The sequence below is a fragment of the Haliotis cracherodii genome, unplaced genomic scaffold, assembly GCF_022045235.1.
Source record: "Haliotis cracherodii isolate W230 unplaced genomic scaffold, xgHalCrac1.p SCAF_9, whole genome shotgun sequence".
In the NCBI taxonomy this organism is placed as follows: domain Eukaryota; kingdom Metazoa; phylum Mollusca; class Gastropoda; order Lepetellida; family Haliotidae; genus Haliotis; species Haliotis cracherodii.
In genome coordinates, this window is record NW_027266343.1 from 11,288,652 (window position 1) to 11,303,304 (window position 14,653).

General features: G+C 40.0%; 1 pseudogene; it reads right to left on the minus strand.

The window, feature by feature from the left end:
- Positions 1-4,805: 4,805 nt before the first annotated feature.
- Positions 4,806-7,461, minus strand: LOC139452872 (uncharacterized; annotated as a pseudogene).
- Positions 7,462-14,653: the final 7,192 nt, after the last annotated feature.

Below are 14,653 nucleotides of genomic sequence, written 5' to 3' on the forward strand. Positions count from 1 at the left end.
GCGTAAAACCTCACTCACTCACTCAGTAAATAAAGCTTGATAGGAAGTTGAGAAGGCAAATTACTCATTATTAGCATGTGGGGTGATAATGACCATGATACTATGCAAAAGGCAAACACACAATGTCCTCCAATACACCAATTAGCGTTGTGGCAATGTGGGGAAAAATGAAAATGGTGGGGAAAAAATGAAAATGGTTATGATTGATATACATTTTTGGCCACTGTAGAAAAATTGATTCTAAGTTGGATTATAAAACATATCAACAGTCTGTTACTTTTTACTCACAAATCGAAACCAACAACTTGCCTTTTACAGAAATACAGCATTAGAGATATACATGTACTTGAACCTGGCTCTCTCACTTCGAGACAAAGTTACATTGCAGTCTGGTAAAATGATATAATATCATTGTGTCTAATAAATGTTTATGCACATAATTTCTATATAGACACATGAAACCAATAACGACGCTCACATTGGCCATTGTGTAAATATATATTTGGTCCAATTTACTCTCTAGACTTGTATGTGATTTTATACACACAAAGATTATTTCAAAACCAAACAAGTGAATTGTGTGCAGAAAATCTATATTTAAGTACAGGTTATTACAACCCTTCTTTGTCATTAAATGATTTCCATTCTGGAAGCATGTTTGACCCAGAACGAATTTTATATTTTACTCATCACCTGTATTAAAAACATGACGAACTGTATCGTGTGGCTGGGCGACGATGATCACGGAAAGTATTTGGATGGGTGACCATTTTCGACAACTGACTGCTGAGAGTTTGTTTCTACAGCCTGTAGCACATACGCAGAAAATCTATATTTAAGTACAGGTTATTACAACCCTTCTTTGTCATTAAATGATTTCCATTCTGGAAGCATGTTTGACCCAGAACGATATTTATGTTTTACTCATCACCTGTAATAAAAACATGACGAACTGTATCGTGTGGCTGGGCGACGATGGTCACGGAAAGTATTTGGATGGGTGACCATTTTCGACAACTGACTGCTGAGAGTTTGTTTCTACAGCCTGTAGCACATACGATGTCCCCTTTCGGTATGTTCAAAATATGCCTATGTATGCCCTGTAGTGAATGGGTACCCGGTAGGAAGAGATGGTAATGTGACTTAACCTTCTAACGTCCCACAGGCAGCTTGGGGTGTATTGGCCCTAGATTGCTCAGAATATAAATCGAGTGCACGCTAATCAGGTGACTGGGGCAATATTAAGATCTATCATAGTCTAAGCGCAATTGAGCATCTACAAATGGGTAAGTGCGACATACAAGTTCATAGTTTGGTTGGTTTTGGTTGGTTTGTTGTTTAACGCCACACTCAGCAATATTCCATGTATGACGGCAGTCTGTAAATAATCGAGTCTGGGACAGACAATCCAGTGATTGATATCATGAGCATCGATCCACGCAATTGGGATCGATGACATGCATCAACTAAGTCAGCGAGCCTGACCACCCGATCCCGTTAGTCGCCTTTTACGACAAGCATATAAAATGCTTCATATACCACATGGGTATTATTACAAGGGAGACTAGCTACACAGGGCAGAATGATTGAGTACTTGTTATAATGTTGTACCTCGATGTATGTGTCGTCGTACACTACGCCGTGGGTTGTTCAGCAGTGATGGTAGCAAATGTGATTTCGATAAAGCTGTACCCGCGCTTGTGAAGTTACTTGCATCAGTTGCCTCTATACAAATCGAATGCCTAATTTAAACTTTGCACTAACGATCCTTTTATTGAACAAACTGGAAGATTGTTTGAAAGACATGATGACGCAATCACCAACCATACATCCACATATGCATCTTAGCGTTTCAGCCCACATGGCTCTGTGGTTTCTAAGGGTAAGTCTCTTCACCGCTCAGAATTGATTTTTACAAAGCGTTTTTGAATGGCATGACTAGTCTTATATCATCGCGTTGATACACATAATCTGATACTACATTTTATACACTTTGAAATATTGCAATTTAAACCAAAATTGATTGTAGCGCCATGAATACGTCTTGTTCCTATTATGGTGCAAGATTTCCTGCAAAGATTCCAGGCTCATCCTTTCAATCTGTTTGGAGAAGAAGTCGAACGTTAAAGGACAGACGAGCTTACACGCTCCAACTCTACAATATTGCTTGCATCACTCACTGGTATTTCAACTGCTACACTTTGGAGAATGATTGACGCGGTGCACCAATACGAACATATATGTACTGATATGTTTAGCATGAGTGAGTGAGTGAGTGAGTGAGTTGGGTTTAACGCCGCTTTTAACAGTATTCCAGTTATATCACGGCGTGTCAGCTTAATGTGGGAGGAAAGCTCGAAGTGATGCAGGTCCCAGCCGTTTACCACTTCGGTGAAACCTACGAGCACGGGTATGGTGCTGACAAACCTAGAAACATAATTGGGGCGAACCAGAATTCGAACACACAATCATAGGTTTCTGGCGTGCCCAAGAGACGCAACTCTGCACAGCGAATCGCGGCGCCTTAGACAACAAATAAACAAACAAGCATCCACAGATGACGATTACAGTATGATACAACGCCCTTTGTGTTCCTCGTCATCTCCATATATGCATCAGGACTTCAAAGATGACACCAAGAACTAGAAAGGAATCACATAACAATGTAGGAATGCTAAGTAATTTACTCAAAAGTGAACAAGTATCACATAATGCCATGCAAAGAGTACCCAGGCAATAATAACAGCATTTATACATGTTATTAACAAAGCATATTGTCGAACTTAAGGGACAACACTCAAAATCAAATCATAATAAGATTTATTCATACACAACATTATACTGACGTGTATGTGCTTTTTCACATAAATATACTTAAAGAACCGCTAAGAAACCACCACCTGTATCAAAAACATAAAATTCAAATAAATAAATTCAAGAAATCGGCTCAACTGAATATGATGCCAAAACCTGCAACATATGATTAATTAAGATTGTCATAAATATTTATATAATTAAAATTCAAACACAAACTCGGGAAAACAACCACAAAACAACACGAACATAGATATGTTTGTAGAAATAGTTAAATTTATATTAACACATCATGGTTTAAAATATTGCTTTCTAAATTTGAAACAATACCTACATAATCGCAAGATGGTGATTCATTTGAGTTCATATGTATAGGTGCAGTATTTAACTGAGGAATATACTGCAAGCGATTCTTTGATTCGCCAGACAAACGTAAGCGTAATAGACAAAATGCTTATGAAAATATATAAATCGACCAAAGTTGATGGATGGACAATGGACAATGGACGCTATACACTAGATTAACTCACTTGATCAAGCAATTGAACTAATACAGAAATAATATTTCACAAATATTTGTACACATAACTAGGCATAACACAGACTATAATATAACTATATGCACAATAAACAATGAAAATCGTGTACATTAGACTCTACATAATATGGCTGAAGTGTATAGGATCCACAGTTTCATAAGGAATGGGAAAACATAAAATATTTGAATACTGAATACTAAAATGAACAAACAGAATAATAATGTCCAACGTTTACATAAATTTATTGGAATGCATATTAACTAAAAACAACACACCACCTAAAAGTGATTGGTTTAAAAACAAGAATAAGAAATCAAATTATTAAATGATACCACAACTGTGCAGGTTGTATGATTGCTATGGCTAGTGAAGACAATTGACAGCGATCAATAGAGAACAGAACTGGACTCCATTATTATTTTTTATGGCAAAAATGCAAACTATAATAATTTAACTGAGCTTAGTTGAATACAAAACAAGGCACCACGATTATTTATATGTACAGATTAATATCAAACAAAATCCTTTCTTTGAGAGAATTGGGCCACCCAATCCTGTCAATGAGAGAAGAATTGATTGTACGACATATACAGTTTTAGTGCTTTTGTTATTATAATTTGAAACATGGAAAAAGAGAAAATAATCATCAGACTGCAGTCTTATAAATAAACGTGACAAAACCTTTATCATAAACAGGGGCGGTCGGGTAGCCTAGTGGTTAAAGCGTTCGCTCGTCACGCCATAGAGCCGGGTTCGATTCCCGACATGGGTACAATGTGTGAAGCCCATTTCTGGTGTCCCCCGCCGTGATATTGCTGGAATATTGCTAAAAGCGGCGTAAAACCATACTCACTCACTCACTTTACCATAAACATAACAAATATCTCTAATCAGAGTCTGTGTTCTTGCGAAAAGGTGCCCCACCGGTGGCAAGTCATGTGTTCATTTGTTCAAACATGGACACCTATGGTCACAAACACGAAGATAACGGTAAGACTTGACGAAACTTTTAATTAACTATCGAATGATATTGAGGTCGGGTGACTTATAGAAATCGTGAAAAACTTCAGAAAAGCATGAATGTTCCCACTCAATCCATGACCATCTACCAAAGGGTATTTCCGCGAATGACAGTATTCAATTTGCTAAAACAGATTTTAAGAATGACTTTTATGGAAAGGTGGTCTTGCGCGTATACCGGTTCCTGATTGAGTGTACATTTCTTAAAGATATGGGTTGTTGTGACTGTGTAGCCGACGGCAAAGTTTTTGTACAATATATCTTCGGAAAGGGAAAGAGTGAGTAAGTGAGTACAGTTTTGAGCCGTTTTTAGCAATATTCCAGCAATATCAAAGCGGGGGACAACAGAAATGGGCTTCACACATTGTACCCATACAAGGCATCGAACCCGGGTCTACAGCATGACGACCCCTAGGCTAGCAATATCGTCTATTATTTAGTTGGCTGTAAGTCAACCACAGTTTCAGGTTCCTCAAGAATTTTCTTTTTAGGAGGCGGACATACACATGCACATTCTTTTGAAGTTATTTTTTCATCATATTTGTCATACAAACATGCCGTCACTTCTGGAATTGCAATATCTTCAGATGACAATGAAGTAACGTCAGCTTTACCATCTTTTGGGGAAAGACTCACTTCAACGACCTGCCATTTCTCAATGGTGTTTTCTAGTCCAAGTTTCAACATAAGTCTTAGGTCCGAAAATTCTGTATTCTCTAGCTTTAATCCACACGTGCCAAGTGCACTTCTAGCAACCCCGCCGAAAATAAACGGTAGAAGTCCACCAGACGCGGTCAAAAGAAGTTGTTTCAATGAAGATACCTTATACCTATCTCCAAAGACGAGCACCACAAATAGGAACAACGCAAGGAAGACACCAGTTGACACAAGCCTGTTGAATGACCGCATAACATTTGTACGAACAACGCCTGGACATCCGGGCACGCGTAAATGTATATTATTCATCACAAAGTTTTTTGATATTGCATAGCAAGTCTTTTCTGGAGATTTCCGAAGGAAAATTGCAGCCATACCCACAGTGTCACAACTGACTCTATTTGTTCTTTCATCATAGTTAATGTCAATGGACCCATTTAAGTTCGGTGACAGTGGAAGAAGGACTATTTGTTTCTTTTCGGGCAATGTACACTTTACAAGCTCGGTCTCTACCTCAGGAAATATAAGTTTCCTCATTATTCTAGCATACTGAACATACAATAAAGTAATGCACCTCAATATGTCTCTTGCATACATTGCACAAAATAATGCCATTTCACAATAGATCAACATTTTGTCTGAATGGAACACTAAACCAAGGAATGTATAGAAGATAACTTTAATATAAAAGGATAAACCGAAATGGGTCCAGTAGAGCACCAAACAAAACAGTACGCTATATGACAACACGTACAAGAACATATTACAGCCATCAGTCTTGAGATACTCTGGTGGTTCATTGGTACTATTTGGATTGATCAGCTTGTTAATCTTAACAAGAAAGCGTCTAAACCTTGAGATATGCATTCCAGGGAGGATAAAAAGGCGTACCACAACGGACAACAATGGTATGTGTAGCACTATTGATATTGGAAGGGTAATTATAACAATGATTGGGGACAGAATTATTCCAACCATTCCCGTGTTTCTCACATTGACCAAACACATCTGGAAGCTACTATGAAGCACTGTATGTATGCTTTCCTTGTCGCATGTCCAAAGAACCTTACCAAGACTTGGCAATTTTATGCTTTTTAACCGCAGAAAGATAAGGATTGCCAAAGGTATTAGGGAGGCAAATAATGTGTTCAAACACCTTCTAATACGGACAGATGTAGAGTAAATACCTTGTTCGGCTGTAATGTTCTGTCTTGCTAAAGCAATGACATATTCAGTATATTTCGCGTCGAGATAAGTTATGGAACAACTAAAGCTTACAACCAATGGTACGAAACAAATAACCCAGACTGCTCGCTTTCTCATCCTTCTAATATAGTAGAAATTTTACATATTTTTTCTGAAACATAAAGGGACAGGTGCATAGAGTTCATACAAAAGTCCAGCCAACACGCACGCGTCTTCGGGACTGCAATAAGTGTTTCATTTAGAAGCTTGGTCCACGTAACAGGGGCTTCATTTTCCATGAGGTATTCTGAAGAGTCCACTTGCACTGTAACGTTATTGATAACCCAGGTCGTTTCTTCAACTGGTAGTTAACAGTCTTCATGGTCAAGTTCTTTCAGAGGAATCGTTTTATTTCCTATTTTCATGGACCATTCTTTGCATGTTTTCATCAGCTCAACCGGTTCGTGTTGAAGAATGTAAGCCTTAAAATTCTTAAAAGAAATGTTATGGTGAATATAAAAGAATTGTGGAACGATTTGAGGAAAGAACAAGACAGCGAGAATTGTTGCCACTAAAATGATCGTATGGAGCAGATCAATCCACACATCACTCGCCATGTACTCACGTATCATTTCCTTTTGACCTTTCTCAAACCTACAGCAGACATATGTGAGATTTGCTTCCACTTCCCTGTTCTCAATCGTCTTGTTCACAACCATGGTGCATATTCGTTGATGCGTTCTACGTAAAGAAATTTCCTTTTTTTTCATAGTGGAAATCCGAAGCCAGGAGGGTCCGCATGGCAAGAAGTCTCTGGGCACTGTTCATATGTTGAAGGCATCCACTAGGGCTATCAGTTAATTCGACGTTCATTTCTGCAATACCGTTGCTGAGGAATCCCATTGAATAAAATTCAAAGTTGTCATTAAGCATCAGCAATCTGACACCTTGCTGGTTGACTGTGCGGATCCAAACGTTCGTTCGAAACAAATCCCCACCAGCATCAGCGAGGACCGTGTTGGGATAGTTTTGAAACGTCACGGTATATCTTACTATATTGATATCTGTATTCCTCAAGTAAACATGAAGAATAGCACCCACATCTTTATCCACTGGTTTTAATGTACACTGAGACGAATTGAAAACTGTACCTTGGGTTGTCGCCACATGGCGTTGCTGTAGACGAGGCCGAGGAAACCACGGATACAGAAATCACCATGAAGGCACTATGCAGAAGTGGAAACATGATTGATGCAGACTGAATAAGCTTGAGATAAAATCATCTTCGGTTGTCCCAGGGCAGTTGTATATGTATTCCCAAAAGTTATTTCTTAACTGAGTGTAAACCAATGAAATTAAAAGACTTGTGTAATACCAGCCAATCCAGTGACATGAAGCTGTTACAGAATAATAAATCTGACAATGATCAGGTGATGGCGTATGAACAGTCGATAGTTTCATACCGTATTCAATTGAATAAAACGACCAAACCATTTACACAATCATAAGAATACCTGCTAAAGGCAGAATCCATTGCACGATTCCAATCACATTGTGGCCATGTGTTAACAAATCACTATCAAATAGTAATGATACTAGGTGTTCTGGAAAAGTTGAGCCTATCTTTCCACACTTAACGCTTTCAGGTATATAGTCCAACTCGGTACTGCATTACATGATTAAGAATCAAAGAATTCGTGCAAGAACGAGCTGCAATTACCCAATAGGATAACGCAAGAGGATAACCAGTCACCATGGGCGTTAAGGCAAAATAACGGTGAAAATAATTTGAACGGATAACTGAAAATCAATGATGACATTTGCGGATCCAAAGAGGGGTCCGGATCCCCCTTTTGAAAACCAAATGTTTGGATATAATGGACCCCTCCCTTTTAAAAATGCTGAATCCGCCCTTTGATGAGACCCAATGTTCTTTAAAGAACTACTGTTTACAGCGAGCAGCACTAACCACATTTGATTGCGTTCGTTGACAGATGAGTTTAAATGAGTTGAAATAAGGGAGGGGAGCTTCTTATGGTAATGTTCGTGTCGTGGGTAGTGAAGTAGCTGATAATATTCCAGCTATTCCGGCGGTCAGTAAAAAATCGAGTCTGTACCAGACAATAAACTGAAAAGCTTCATGAGCATCGACATCAACAAAGTCAGCAAGCCGGACCACCCGATCCCGTTAGTCGCCTCTTATATTACGACACGCATAGTCGCCTTTTACGGCAAGCATTGGTTGCTGAAGACCTATGTTCCACCCGAACCTTAAAGGGTCTATTACAGTAGTATTGTAATAGGAATATGTCAACAAACTGCAGTCAACTTCAAGGCCATTCAAATGCCAAAACATCAAGGTCTTTATTAAATGTGTTACGTGACTATAGCATTAGAATATATATTCAACAAACCATAATCGCGCCATTATAAGTCATTGTGATATTTTCTTGAATAATAGAACATATGTAATTGCATAACGGGATCGCTTAGTTTCATTTTACATGATAATCATATTTATTCATTTGATATGTGAAAGGGATACCATAGCCAATTACAAGGTGATTGTTCATCATACACCACCGGAAAGTCTTTTTTATTTCTATTATCTGAGAATATATATTGGAAGGCGGGCAATATATATTACCCATTGACGATAACAACGTAGATATGTTTAATAACAATAAGTTGGTATGACAGAGTGTTTAATACCACAACGCGAGCTCATGTACTCCTGGAACTGCCGCCTACGTGGTCTTGTGGTAAAGCGTCCACCCGGAGAGCGGAAGGTCCGGGGTTCGATCCCCGGCCGCGTCATACCAAAAGACGTTAAAAGATGGTACTTGTTGTTACCCTGTCTGGCGCTCGACATTAAGGGGCTAAAACAAGGACTGGTCGGCTCGGAGTCAGTATACTGTGTCTGAGTGGGGTATTCATGTTAAACTGCGGCATGGTATCTCGGGGAGCTAGCACTATAAATCGGCATCAGTCCGGACTAGTACAAGCAGCCACACACACACACGTGCATGCACGTCGCTATATAAGTGCAATAATCTTGGACGCGACATCAAACCCCATTTCACCTCAACTCACCTCACCTCACCTCACCTTCTCCTGGAACTAGTTTCACTAACAAATACTGAAAACTCCCTGCCCTTATTTAGTGGCATTGCGTGTAGAGATGATAGATCACTGAGAGGAGATTATGCACAATCGATGACCCAAGTAACCGTATTGCTAGTCTGACGTCACATGGCATTGTTTCACCGGTGTATCTACCAACTAAATTACGTGTTAGGGCATTGTGACTGTTTGTAAAATATGTAGTGGAAAGAGATCGTAGCGAAACGAAAGTCGTAAGTCTGTGTGAAGTATTGGAGCTACGATAACCTTAGCGCAACGATAGGTTTGTGGAACGCACCCCTGAATGCAAAGGTAGGCCCTGGTATGGTATTTAATAAATAGGGTAAACTTTTGACGTGTTTGGAGTATTATTCTGTTGAACTCAATTGGACTATGCTGTGGATCGAGGAGATGTCTGTCTTTTCACACACGACAGTGAAATTTTTAAAAGTTATAAACGCCAAGTAATCAATAAGATTCTCAACTCGCTTCCGTGTTATGCAAATTTTATTAAACTCGTGAATAGTTCTGTTATCTGACAAGCGAAAGGGAGTCCAGACCTGAACTATTCACTTGTTTATAACTTGGATTACACGGGAGCTGGTTTAGTATTCGATATGTATACTTTGGAAAATATGCCATTCTGACTGGTCGATCAGAGGTTTTTAAATCATAATAACCACATCTGGGCTATCATCGCGGAAGGCTTGTATTCATAGAAAAAGCCTTTAACGCCACACTCCTCAGGAATATTCCAGCTATGTAACCTCGCTCTGTATATAATCGAGTCTGGGCCAGACAATCCAGTGATTGACATGAAAAGAATCGCCACAGATCCCGTTTGTCGCCTCTTACGACAAGCATGGGTTGCTGGAGACCAATTCTAAACGGGAGCTTCACGGGTAAGGAGCTACTTGAAGTCAATATACAACGTCAACAGAGAATAACCTGTCGCGATTTTCCCACGAAACAGATTCCATTGGACGTAAAAGGCTTTGGTTGGTTGGTTTGTTGTTTGACGCCGCACTCAGCAATATTCCATCTATATGACGGCGGTCTTTAAATAATCGAGTCTGGACCAGACAATCCAGTGATTGATATCATGAGAATCGATCCACGCAATTGGGATCGATGACATGAATCAACCAAGTCAGCGAGCCTGACCACCCGATCCCATAGGTCGCCTTTTACGAAATCACAGTCACCTTTTACGGCAAGCATGGGTTGCTGAAGACGTATTCTACCCCGGAATCTTCACGGGTCGGACGTAAAAGGCAAAACAGCGGGGGAAATTATATGAATGGATTCCTGACAATCAGTGATGACACCAGGTGTTCGCGAAAAGGGTAAGCATGTCGGTATCACCCCCCAATGTGCATAAAAAGATAAGTGGTTGCTGTCTGATGTCACACAGCAGTACTCCTGCCATGCGACGGCGGTTTGCACACACACCAGACAATCAAGTGATGGACCAGGAACCCAGAAAAGCGCATTTACTGATTTTGATGAAACTAATATTTTGAATTACGTCAACACTCACGAGAAAACAAAGTCCATAATATAAATGGATTATTATTGACTGTAGTCGTCAAATACGCTGTTTACCGCATTTTGTGGCACAGTTAAAATTTATATTTCGGCGAGTCACCACTCACCGACAGAAACAGCGTATTTGAAGACGACCATTGAATACCCTGTATATAGTATTCAAGGAACAATGAAATATTCTGCCCGTTGCCAAATAAAACAACGGGATATTTTTTGTTGATTTTACAATACAATTTGTCTGAGCATCTATGACTCAACATATTACACTATGGTAATGCATAATCGCCGGTACATAAAATAGCAATAACCGAAACATCAATAGAAAAACGTTTCATGATATATTATTAAGTACAGTAGGTTGAAAGCTTAGTCGCTATGTCCTGGGGTAGTGATGGTGGTTGTAAGCAGACATATCATAGTAACCAGTTGTTGTCCAGACTCTTCTTTACAGGCTGTCTTGTTATACTTGCAATTCTGCGCTCACTCACTCACTCACTCACTCACTCACTCATAATAACCTGGTGTTTTCCAGACTCTTCTTTACAGGCTGTCTTGTTATACTTGCAATTCTGCGCTCACTCACTCACTCACTCACTCACTCACTCACTCACTCACTCACTCACTCACTCATAATAACCTGGTGTTTTCCAGACTCTTTAGAGGCTTTACAGGCTGTCTTGTTATACTTGCAATTCTGCGCTCACTCACTCACTCACTCACTCACTCACTCACCCACTCATAATAACCTGGTGTTTTCCAGACTCTTTACAGGATTTACAGGCTGTCTTGTTATACTTGCAATTCTGCGCTCACTCACTCACTCACTCACTCACTCACTCACTCACTCACTCACTCACCCACTCATAATAATCTGGTGTTTTCCAGACTCTTTACAGGCTTTACAGGCTGTCTTGTTATACTTGCAATTCTGCGCTCACTCACTCACTCACTCACTCACTCACTCACTCACTCATAATAACCTGGTGTTTTCCAGACTCTTCTTTACAGGCTGTCTTGTTATACTTGCAATTCTGCGCTCACTCACTCACTCACTCACTCACTCACTCACTCACCCACTCATAATAACCTGGTGTTTTCCAGACTCTTTAGAGGCTTTACAGGCTGTCTTGTTATACTTGCAATTCTGCGCTCACTCACTCACTCACTCACTCACTCACTCACTCACTCACTCACCCACTCATAATAACCTGGTGTTTTCCAGACTCTTTACAGGCTTTACAGGCTGTCTTGTTATACTTGCAATTCTGCGCTCACTCACTCACTCACTCACTCACTCACTCACTCACTCACTCACTCACTCACGCACTCACTCAATCACTCACTCACTCACTCACTCACTCATAATAACCTGGTGTTTTCCAGACTCTTCTTTACAGGCTGTCTTGTTATACTTGCAATTCTGCGCTCACTCACTCACTCACTCACTCACTCACTCACTCACCACTCACTCACTCACTCACTCACTCATAGGAACCTGGTGTTGTGTTGTCTAGACTCTTCTTCTATCACCCATTCACTCACTCACTCAGCTTTAAGACTGTTCGTTAGGACACACCAGCGCCACAGTTGTTGGTTTCGGTGATTGCGATTCCTGGCATGTATTGTCTTGTGAGGTTCTCTGTTTCATTTCAGTAATAATAGTGCACTTGAACGAAAATGTCTTAGGATGTACATGTATATAAATACATTCGCCCATACATACATGCAACGACATAAGTTATGCCACCAGCTCCCTCTCTTGTGTGACGCTGAAGGCAATTAAACATGCAATGTTTAACGTTATTTGAACCTTGTGTCCACATGTAGCTAGTGGCCGGTCACACTGATCAAGAAGAGAGACTTTCGATTGGAAAAACCTTCACAGTCAACACGGTAATTGGTGTATCCCAAACATAAGGCAACGCAAGGATTTCCATATTCTTCAATTAGGCACGTAGTGTTTCTTGACTAATGTCTGTATCGAAAATGTATGTAACGTTCAAGAGCTTTATGTCATCTAAGATTAGAAATATGTATTTATTGTTCCAGTTCTTTACGGGTGGCCAACTTGTCCAATGCGCCGGTATTCGCTGTGAAGAGTTGTCTCCTTTAGTCATACAGGATCCTGTTTTGTCTTAAACATGATCCTTAGCATGTCAGGCCCGTGAAGATTCCGGGGTAGAATATAGGTCTTCAGCAACCCATGCTTGCCGTAAAAGGTGACTATGCTTGTCGTAAAAGGCGACTAACGGGATCGGGTGGTCAGGCTCGCTGTCTTGGTTGATGCATGTCATCGATCCTAATTGTGTGGATCGATGCTCATGATGTCATTCACTGGATTGTGTGGTCCAGACTCGATTATTTACAGACCGCCGTCATATAGCTGGAATATTGCTAAGTGCTGCCTTAAACAACACACCAACCAACTTAGCTTGTCAGCAACAGGGGATTCATCATTGCTGTAAAGGTCTGCATTTCTTGGCTACCCAAATTCTGATGAAACTACATTCACCGTTGAATCGAATCACTATGTAGCAATGCGCGAACTATGGACCTTTTTTCTTCCAGCCGCATTGTGCTCTCCTTTATGAAGGTATTTCACAGAGGAATATACCACATCATTATGTCATAAGGAGAAATGGAGAAAAGCTCTCCTTTCTGACTTTACTCTGTTTAAGAAGGATTCGCTATGTAGCAATGTTCAAACTATGGACCTGTTTTCTCTCATTGTACAATATTCCTTTATGAAGGTATTTCACAGAGGAATATGCCACATTTGTACATTTTGGGTGAGTAATGCACAACTCTAGTGTTACACTGGAATGATAAAGAAGATCTGGATACAATTTATGGCGTTACTTTATCGAAATGTAACTGTCTTTTGACACACTCTTAACATCACTTGGTGAAACCCTTTGTCGTTGGTCTTTGGGCCTCAAGGTGGCCTCAAGGTGGATTAAAAACTATTTCCTTAAATCCAAAACCAATACCGACAGGTCAGTGATCAAGGTTTCGCCCACTCTGCATCGATATTGATTTGTGTAAGGGTTTCAAAAAACATCTGAAACTTCATTCTGTTGTGTAATGGTCCATTTTCTTTTGGAATGGGCAGTTTTCTCATAATTAGTTATCATTTTGATACATTATAAAATATTTTCAAATATTGTATAACTCTTAAAGGCTTTGAACATAATATGTAAAACTATGTGCTACATCACATAACCTGCAACAATTTGCATATTGACATGTTGGATAAACCTTTGATTAGAAAAAAATACCAAATAACAAATAAACATATGTACCCTTGCACAGCGCTCCATATTGCAACATGTTTTCAAAACGTGAAGGTGATTGATAAAATACTCCTTTCAAGGCACCCACAGCCTTATACCATGCGTTGTAATTATAAATTGCCAATGCAAGAGAAAAACTTGCCTCGATGTTCTGCTGAAACAGATACCACATGAAGTAAAGGACAAATAGCTGTGGAAATTATATGAATGGACCCCTGAAAATCAGCGATGACACCAGGTGTTCGCGAAAAGGGTAAAGATGATCGAACGATGGAATTGGCACACCTGCGACTTCCGAGACGACTCACAGAGTATACATGCAGTGAGTGGGTGAGTTGGGTTTAACGCCGCTTTTAACAATATTCCAGTTATACCGCGGCGGGTCAGCTTGATGTGGGAGGAAAGCCCGAAGTGATGCAGGTCTCAGACGTTTACCATTTCGGTGAAACCCACGAGCACGGGTATGGTGCTGAC